General features: G+C 43.4%; 1 protein-coding gene across 2 annotated transcripts in view; it reads right to left on the bottom strand.

The window, feature by feature from the left end:
• Positions 1–10,306: 10,306 nt before the first annotated feature.
• Positions 10,307–10,421, bottom strand: part of zfhx4 (zinc finger homeobox 4) — a 79,677-nt gene continuing 79,562 nt past the window's right edge. For both annotated transcript variants that reach the window (XM_040166738.2, XM_040166736.2), the window contains exon 12: positions 10,307–10,421. This exon is cut by the window's right edge and continues 4,243 nt beyond it. The gene's annotated coding sequence lies outside the window, so the exon portion shown is untranslated.

Raw genomic sequence — 10,421 nt, 5'->3', positions numbered from 1 at the left:
TACTCGCTGTATTGTCATTCACTGTCTTGCTATTTTGGTACCTGCAATATGATTTATATATGTATATACATTTTTATTGAAAGATCTCAATTAACTTATTTCTATACATAGGCTTTGATCATTGCGCAATCCACCCAAGTTGTCAGCAATAGAGGAAGCGGAGCAAAGCTTTATTCACCATCGCCTGCCAATCAATGCTAATATAAGGCCCTCAATCATCAGCACGCAAACACAAGAAGGAGCACATGTAAAGTGACATGAATATTTGATAATGTCTCGCCAATCTGACTGCCATTACTTCAATTCATTATCTAAATGAAATATTCCAAATCCCATAACCAAGTTGAGAACAAAAATAGGAAAGAATGTAAACACAATCACGGCCGTGGAAAGAATTTCAATAACACATGTCGCCATATAGAGAAGCATCCGCTGTGCACGTAAAGGTAATATGGAGTTTCTGTCAGGAGAAGGTAACAGGAATTTCTAAATTACACGTGTAGGAAACCCACTGAACAATGAGAACAGCAGGCAGAAAAAAAGCCTAACCCTGTTAAGTATCAGGCTGCCGGGTAATGACAATGTATTTGTGCGTTTCAGCATCTTGGCATCTCCGGCTTTTCAAGGAAGGAAGAAATATCATTTTTGTGGTTGCCATGGATACCTGCGTGTGAAGGTTTCGCTGCGAGTCTCGACTCCTCGAGGAGATCAGTGAACCGCATGTGTCAACCAGCATTAACCTGCTCAGTCCAACAGACGCACGGAGACACACAAGCACAAGAAAGAATAATAAACACACACAAACACGCGCATTAACCTTCTCATCTCACTACACACCGTAGTCTCTAAAAACACACAAACACACGGTTGTTGTGAGCACAGTTGCGCATTTGTCGGAGCGGATATACTCTCGGGTGAACACGGAGTTGTACCCTAAAGGAGAAACTTTGATTATGAGGCTGTTTTGTTGTACTACACGAGGTCTAAACCTCCACTGTGCAAAGGCTCCGATACGGTGTTCTGCAGTCAGCGTGGCCATTTGCAATTCATTCATCCACTACAAGAACCGCATGCAGCACGTGGAATCAGAAAGTCCCGCAATAATTGTACGTCCAAGAGGCGCAGCAGCACAAATATTAACTTGAAACCAAAAGGCACGAGCGCAAACCAGCAAGTGGGCTCACAGAGTTCTTTTGAAAAAAAAGTGTTACCAGTGTTGCTGATGAGCTCAGCAGGTGTTGCCATCTTACTAATGAGGCTGTGCCACGCCCACCGCAAAGGAAAAGAGCCCTAAATAGTAGGGAAGGAAGGATTGGAGAAGGATTCATTCATTTGACTCCAGCCCCCACCAACCTAATACACATGCATGCTATAACTGACTCTATTAGAGCCGGGTCAATCTCAGGCAGCGCAGCCTGCTTTTGACATTATGTGGTTTCTTTTTTCAGCTATACCCTTGAAATGAAACCAAAATAATCCATTCTTCAAGATTAAGGCTCTTGTGGTTTGGAAAAAAAGGGCAATCCCTCATCTGGGGAGAAATGCCGGGTTATTTAATATGACAAATCTATATTAAAAAAATGCATAAATTGAGTCTCCAAACTTTCTGAAATTCTAATCAAATATCAGTTATCTGGCATTTTCATACTCTGTTTTCATCCTCCTCACAAACACGCCATACTTTTCTCGGCAGGACCCCTAACTCACACTCTGGGCTCATTGTCAAGTATTATGTTCTCAAGTGTTTGCGCTTGTCTTCCACGCCAAGCTGCTGGAGTCCTCGCGGTCCAATCCACAAAGGCATTCGGCAGTCATATCTCTGCCTGTCTATCGAGGGCCTTGGCCTGTTTCCCTTAAAGTCAAATTAAAAAGGTATGCCAGAAAAGTGAGCGTATCTGCAATTCAGAGCACATTTTTCTATTAGACAGGAGATATATTGCCGACTAAGTATTGTCAGATGTTGGCAAATTCCACATATTTTTCATATCCGGCCCCCTTTAACTTGGGGCCGCTTCAATATTCAAGGCGCATCATCGACAAAGACTCTGTTTGACCTTAGGAGCACAGGCAGGAATGAACCAAATATCCATTCTATTTTCTACGAAAATATTTTCTCTGATATAAATGCAATATCACCAGCCATAAATCATTTAGGAATTCATTTGGAAATCATTTGAAAAACACATTTATTTGTGGGGTGTTCATCAATAAAAGTGGCTTCTATAGAAAGTTTTATTTATATATTCATGCATTCAATAGATTCAGTTATTCATGTATTCACTCATTCACAAGGACTAGTCAGTGGCTACTCCCCCCCCCCCCCCCCCCCTTTACCTTCCCCCCTTGTGTGTGTGCATTTATGTGTGTGTGTGTGACCTGCGGCGTAGTCCTGCTATGCTGCGGGCTAGTGCTGTTCCCCAGGGGGCTCTCATCTTTTACTGAGCCCTGACAGAAGATGGAGGCTGGGAGAGGGGGTCCGCTGCATTAAAAAGCCTTTACCTAGTTCTGATTTATCACCTTTGCCTCTCTCACACACACACACACACACACACACACACACACACACACAACCATGCACGCACACAAACCCGCCTGCCAACCCCACGCCATCTCACCGTTCCTCGCCGCAGCTTGACTCTACACTCCATCAAAAAACACAGACACATAGATGCACACGCGCACACTCACAGCCAAACGGACACACATCCACACACCATCAAACACGCACTCCTTCCATCATAAGATGGCTGCCTCGAAGAAAAAAAAAAGGAAAACATTGAGGGAGCTGGCCGCCGCACTGCACCGCGGTGGTGATTTTGCATTTTAATGGTACCCCTCCTCTCTTCCCTTCACCCCCCCCCCACTTCCTCGGTTGGTAATTCTGGTGTGTCGCAGGCAGGCAGTCGGCTACCTCACCACAGGAAGACACAGAGACACTATTACAGGACAGCACTTCCTGGGCGCGTCACCTTCAAACGGCTGCATTTGAATGTGACAGTCACTGAGGGGGTGAGGGAGGAGACCAGGGAAAGATGGGTATGGGCATCTGTGTGTGTGTGGAAGTGGATTGTTCACAGAGTCCAAGAGGCCAGCTTCTGCCCGTACATAAACTATGTGGACCTTTAATGAAGACACAACCCACCCATGCACGCACACACACACAGATAAATACAGCTTCAACATTCAAAGCTGCCTGTGTATGGCCGAAAGTGAGACGTGGACAAAGGTGAGCCTTTGTTTTAAATTGCATCAAATCAAAAACAAAGACACACACACACAATGCAGTCAGCAGCACACGCAGGAAGGAACACAGCACTTTGTCCTTGAGAGGGTCCAAGACTTGGTAATCATATTCATTCATTCATTCATTCATACATATGGGTGGAATACATTTGCTCCATCTCCGCTCGAGTTATTGCTGATAAAAACTAAGGGAAAATAAGAAAGGGAATGAATTTAATCTGCGAATAAAAGCCTTTTTTTCCCATTTCCAACACACATTAATAAAGTGGACTGCGCACGAGAAGTTATATGTTAAGCATTACTAATTGGAGTCATCGGAGTCTCTCATTCGACCCATATTCAGGCATTACACCCGAGGTGAAATCAAGGACGTCTTTTGCTTGAGACTAAACAGTGCGAACATATTGGGATGTCGCTAACGGAATAGGACATTATTCCAAAGCTCATCCTTAAATACAAAACAACAAACACAAGTAGTATTGAGTGTACAACCTGTTTGTTGATTCGAAAACAAACAAAACCGAACTATAAAATGTGCCCAATAACAGTTTCTTCTGCTTTTCAGATTGGTTTTCTAATTTCTTTTAATGTTTATTCCCTCTATCATTATTAAGACATTCAGGTGACATTTGTATGAAGTCAATAGCTTGGTTGATTTGGAGTGTGTATCGTGGCTCTGCAACATATAAAACATTTTGGGATCTGCAAACCCGAGAGGACGTCCGCAGATAGAGTTTGAACATAACAGAAAAAGAGAGGCCTGTTTGAAATTCTAGCAAGCCTTGTCTTGTAAATGCTTGCAAATGAGTGGGGAGGACGTCTTATAGCTCATACGAGTGTGCGTGCGCGCTGCAAACAAGCAAGCATCTGACGCGCTGTTGTGTGAAATTTAAAGCTTTTGCGTGCGTGTGTTAGCCGGTGCTACCTCGGATGCCGGAATAATAATGAAAGCAAGCTTCTCCCCCATCATTCAAGGGGGGGGTGTGTGTAGTACTACACGAGTGTGTGTGTGTGTGAGTGTGTGTGTGTGGGAGAAGAGGAGGAGGAGAGATTGCTGGTAATGGAATCATTTCTCACCTCTTCTAATAGAGGTTGCTGGCGTTAAAGAAAAAAGAATACTAGCACTGTTCAGGCAGAAAATGGGAGTAATTCCTTTGTTTTAACTAGTTCACAGTTAGATGTGGCTGATTTTCTGAGCATGTGGAGTCATTTGCCTTTTAAAACTAGTAACATTTTGCTACTAATCCGCGGGTGTGTGTGTGTGCGGGGGAAATGACAGCTGAAAGGAAGGCTGCTGCAGCTGTTGCCTTCAAAACCATAATTCATTGTTGGGAATGCTACAATCTAGATTACATCTCCTGCAGCTTAAAAGTGTATTTCCCCCATAAATAGCAATGTACAGCTCAAGAAAATTAATTCTGCTTCAGCATAAACAACAACACGCTTGTCCTCCCACCCATGCGCATGTATGTGTGTAAACATGTATTGGTCCGTATGGCATAAACAATCCCCTACTCCTGTCAGGAACACAGAGTGATCCATCAGTTTCTCCACAGAAAACCAATTTCACTGGAGATGTTCAGTTTTTTTCACAGACACACACCACCTATCCTGGCAGAGAGAGAGAGAGAGAGAGAGAGAAATGGGGAATAGAGAAAAAAGGACAGGACACATACACAGAATAGGGGAAGATAAAGACAGAAGCAAAAGAATGGTGAGGAAATTGAACAGAGAAGGGAAGGAAACGTAAGGCAAAATTGAAAAGGAAGGGTGGGGGGGGGGGGGGGGGGGGGGGGGATGAAATAAAATAGAAAAAAGACCCACGGTGCAGTGTTTGATAGGACACACTGTTATTTGCTGTCTCATCACTTCAATGCGGTGCGTACAAAAAAAACCTTGCTCCGTTGCCCTGTGTGCGCTAGGAGTTGACGCATAGTGCCTGACAAACAGCCTTTATGTAAACTCCTTTTTTTCTTCTTGGGCTTTTGCCCATTAAAGTGTGGAATTAGGAGCGAGGAGCAAGGCATGCTGTGGCGGCCCAGTTATGGCATGTTGAAGCGGGCGGATGACAACATAATTACAGAGTCATCTCGTAACACGTGATTAAACAAACAATGCACGTCGTTTCTAGCATCTTTTTGTCCTCATGCATGTGTGCGCGCCGAGTAGCCGTGTTGCATGTGTTCATGCCCACGGACGGGGAAAAAGGAAGTGACTTCGTGCAATCCTTGTGAACATACGTGGGCGCGCAGAGACGTAGACAGACGGGAATATTTGATGCAGACAAACAGGCAACGGACAGCAAGATAATGTATATTTGTGGTAATGGGCTTAAGTTAAAACAAGACGGGAAAGGCCTTTGTTTTGGAGCAGCTGAATTGCTACTAATGACTAGAGGAGCTCCAACTGCAATCTCAGCCTATTATAACTTAGAGATGGCTCTTCTGTGTTTTTAAAGATGAATGCAAATTAAAAAGCATTAAGCCACATTCATTTGCGGTCTTTGGCATGTAGGCCACTTTTCGGTCCGAGGGCCACTTATGGCTGCCTTATTTCTTCCAATGACCTTGAAATCAAAGACGGCGCAAGTTTTAATGATTAAGAGGGCTCTTAAAGACTCAAAACGGAAAAGCAATACAGCGCCTCATTAAAATTTTCATTTAAACATTAAAAAAGCTTTTCGTTACAAATGTTCCTGCCAGGATGCTGAGTTGATACACAAAGAGGGCCGCGAGAATGAATGCATCCCTTCTTCCCTTCATCAGTGCTTCCCTAACTTACAAGGCATACTTATTTGGCTGCTTTTATCATGTTCTTTGTGAGACTCTGGCTTGTGTGTGTGTGTGTGTGTGTGTGTGTGTGATAAACGACGGGTTGTGGAGCACTGTGATTTGGTGCAGGGCCTGTGAATGACCTGGGGAATGCGGCGTGTCACTTTATATTTAGCTTCTATTTCCTCACCGCCTGCTCTTCCGCTGCACATGGTATGATTTCAGTTCGAAAGTGTGTGTATGCGTACGTTAACAAAGAGTGAGATGTATCCCATCACCCCCTAAAATTTCTTCATTCCCTCCTCCATTGCTCCCTTATTTCCCCAACGACTCGGCGTGCCTTGTAAAAACCTCGGCCCGGCTGCTCAGCGCCCTTTAAAATGTAAAGCAATATTACGAAGCTTGACACTTTGATCTCTGTTACTATGGAATTGTTTCAAGGGTCCAGCAAATGTAAAGAAAAGCGTGACCGTCCATTTGAATGATTGCGTGCCAGGATATTCACCTTACCTGCCGCTTTCACAGGGGAAAAAAAAATGTAAGAACGGGATGAGAGAACCGCAATATCGATTGTTTGTTAGAGACATGCCAAAAACAAGAGAAAATGTATTTTTCAGTTTTTTTTGGCATGTGGATCTAAAACCCCTGTAACTTCAACCTCTCATTTGTTTAGTTATTTACAGCCCTGACAACAAAAAGCCTCGAACGGTTCTGCAAACTACACAGCACCCTTTGTGTCACAGGCAAAACAGGAAATCAGGCTTTTGTCCGCTCCAGATGGCATCAAAAAACACCTTGTTTCATCTGTCTTAAGCAATCCCATCTTGACGCCTTCACACGTCCCCATGTGGGGCTGTGCCGCTCCTCAGAACAGATTGGGAAACAGCACAAACGATCTGCCGGGGAAGTCCCAGCGGGCTGCCATAACATGCTCGTTTGCCGACGCACCTCTGTTGCACGGAGCCCGTGTTTGATTTCTCTCAGGTCGCCCCTCCTTTTCTCTCTCTCTCTTCCTGCTCTCACTCTCACTTCACTTATATCACTTGCTCATTTTGCTTTCTGTGTCACCTGCTTGCTTTCTTTCTTTCCCTTTCTGTGTGTCCGTGACACTTGTTCTCCATCAGCCTGTTGGCCTGTCTGTCTCCGACTTCTTTTTCTTTTTGTTTTCCCTCCTGGGCCTGCCTTTCCTTCTCCACAACACCTCCTCCGCCTTCTTTTTCACTTTAAAAAACGTGTTAGTTGGCTGTGTGTCTCGTAGAAATGCCGGCAGTGACTGTGTCCTTTATCAACGACGCACTGACGACAGAGGTGTACTCCTGCTTCCATCCTTCGTACCTCAACAAGTAGACATTGCAGCAACAAACCCTAAAAGCAAGCCAAAAGAATTGATATAAGGAAAAAAAAAGATTAGATTGCCGTTGTGTATGTATTGCCTTTGTTGTAAATCCACAGTTCATTTTTACCTCCCATCTAAAAGGATGCTTCACTACTACCGTTGTGCCTTTTGTTGCCTATTCCTGTGTCCTCTTCCCCACTAATGCGGTGCAGCCAACCTCACAAACATTTTTTATATCTTCATTTAATAAAAAAACACAACTAATTTCCTCCAGTTTTGCAGAATCAGTCGGATTAGTCAAAAAGTTGCATTACACCTGTTAACAGAAAAACAACAGGTTCTGCTTTGGATGCATATACCCCCCTAAAAGAGCCAGCAATAAATAATAAGATTTCATGTTGAGTATCTGTGCACGGGGGACGATGGTTCCCTGATTTCTCAGGTGTAGCGCTTCGGTGGATGAATCGCAGGTGCATGAGGTATTGTGGGGCTGGATGGAACACAGGTGCTGGAGTCTATTTCCGGTCTGTGCCGTTAATCACCAACCTGAAGCTGAAATATGGCTTGTGTTTTAGTTCCCTTGATGGCATAAACCCAGGTTGGGAAATAGTAATAACAATAAGGACAAGATAAAATCAAGAGACGTGTTTCAAAATGTCCTCTGCGTTATCAACAAATATGGACTCAAAGTCTGGAAGATAATAGAAACTAAAAAGGATCTGATGCTATTAACTGAAAAGATGATAAACATAAACAACGCACAACATAGACTATGAGTGTGTGCGTGTGTGTCACACACACACACACGCACGCCATGTCTTCCTCATCTTCTGGTTTGTTTTATTTCTGTTATTGCCCCTAGAAGAGTCAGAATGTGACAAAGGTTTGTATCAGAAACAGACTGGGCATCGGATTATAAGCTGTTTATCTTTGTTAAATGATGACAACATAGTAACGCCAATACACAAGTGGCCTCAGATGTGATGTTGGTCAATATATATTGACAGACAAATCACTGTTGTTGTTCTTTCGTTTCGTCATTGTCCAGGCCCAATGCATGAGGGGCTAAACTGGGAGTGAATGTGATTGGATTTTCAGTCTCCGTCATTAAATTCCCATGCGGGGAATACTAATTCCAGTATTTAGTGCGGTGATGCTAGGGCTTGCTTTCATCTTAAACTGATTCCAGTCTAATTAGATTGGGCATGTGGGGGGTGGTGGATGTATCCGTCTGGACTAATCCCTGCCTCTCTGTCCCAAACATTGTATTATCCAGAGAAAATCCATTGGCTGCAGGCTATTCAACGGCAGATCTGCCTGAACCGCAGCCTCTGCACTGTATCATCTGGAAAGCTGTGGCTCGAAGGGTGCACTGTGCAGTGAGGGTGGAACCCAATGGTCACGAGTGATGTATGGCTTGCAGAAAACGCCATTTAAAATTTCCAGTAAACCTTTTATCGTGTATTCAGGGCGAGACCGCTCACTGTTGTGGCCTCTTTAGCAAAGCTGTGTCTGAACTACTATGGACTACCCGCTTCAGAAGGTCTTTTTTATTCCAGGACAGTGCAGTTAGGTTGCAAGATTGGGTGGCCCCAAAATACAGCCACAGCAAAAATGTATTATGCTTCGTTTGTTGTTTTTAATTAACAACAATTTCTGAAGCTACATGTCAAATATAGCAAACAATTCGCTTGTGTATAACCTCGGGTGTACGCAAACACACACATACATTTACTGCGCATAGATCACCCTGTCGTCCTGCTTGTGAATTACTGGCGAACCACAGTAAAATGGCAGGGTAAAGAGGTCCTTCTTCAAGGAGCTGTGAAGGCCAGGAAAAATGAAAGGCCTTCAGCCATTGTTCTCCACAAAGGTCAAACGCAATTCAATCCCATAATACGGTGGGAGGGAGCCCTACCTCGGCAACCGCCTTCGCTTAAAGGCCGGGCAACAGGAAAGGACCATTCAGCAGAACAGTTGCACCCTGTGAGCCGAGCACATTCGTCAAGGGCGAGGGGTGAAGTCAGGAGAGGGGGAGGAAAAGGCTGTTTTTGAGGCTTTTACATGTCGTGGCCGTTTCACTGCACGCTGAAGTGTATTAAGCGAAACAATAAAGGCCACAACCGATTCTGCCAGAGTGAAAAGATTCCCATCTTCCCCTTTCATTTTTGCTGCCCTTGTGAAATTTCATTAGGTGGATTTAACGACTTGTGAATGTCGGCTTCCTCCGTGACCATGACACCGGCGGCGGACACGCCTCGCTGGCAGGGTGTGATGTATTGTGTCGAGGTTTTGCCCAGGTGCAATTTTTTTATGTGACAGCATCTGTTGACCTCAAATGTAAAATGTCCCCCACTGTCTCATGCTGACGTACATTTTGCTTCTTAATAGAATTTTAAAAGGAGTAAAATGGCTCCTGGGAAAAAAACTGTTTCCATCTTTCCATCCATCCGAATATATATTTATGTATAATCTAAGATAAGAAAAGCAAAAATAATATTTTTTGCTATCTGGCTGCACATCTTTTTATCCGTGGTGTTGATTTATCACTGTGGACATTTTCCTTTTAACGGACGGGTTCTAGAGTTGCACCTGATCAGATCCAGAGTAGCAGACACTTCCAAACATAATCCCTCGCATCTGCTTAGAATCAGATTACCACATAACAATAATGATATGAAATACCCATTTTATAATTTCACGTTTTTTCTTTCGGAGACTGGAAAGACAATTGTCAAAATGATAACATTGTGAATATTTGTGAAATGGAGACTACATTAAAATGCATCACACTAATAACGCACTTTCATTGTGCTAGTTAAAACACTTGATGAATTAGTCAAATTAAAAATCATTTGCCAATGGATCAACTTCATGATAACATAATAAGAACTTGTAACTGAAATAACTATGTTGAACTTGAAAATGAAATAAAGAATATTTAATGACAACAAACTGGTTTGCAGATACAGTTTTTAATGTATCACAACAATGAGCAACAAACATACTTGATGAACTATTTCCAGAAGTTGTTCAAATACCATCTACAATAAACGTCATTTCAACTATGA

This window comes from Gasterosteus aculeatus, chromosome 21 (assembly GCF_964276395.1).
Source record: "Gasterosteus aculeatus chromosome 21, fGasAcu3.hap1.1, whole genome shotgun sequence".
Taxonomy (NCBI): domain Eukaryota; kingdom Metazoa; phylum Chordata; class Actinopteri; order Perciformes; family Gasterosteidae; genus Gasterosteus; species Gasterosteus aculeatus.
This window is presented reverse-complemented; position numbering and strand designations above follow the sequence as displayed.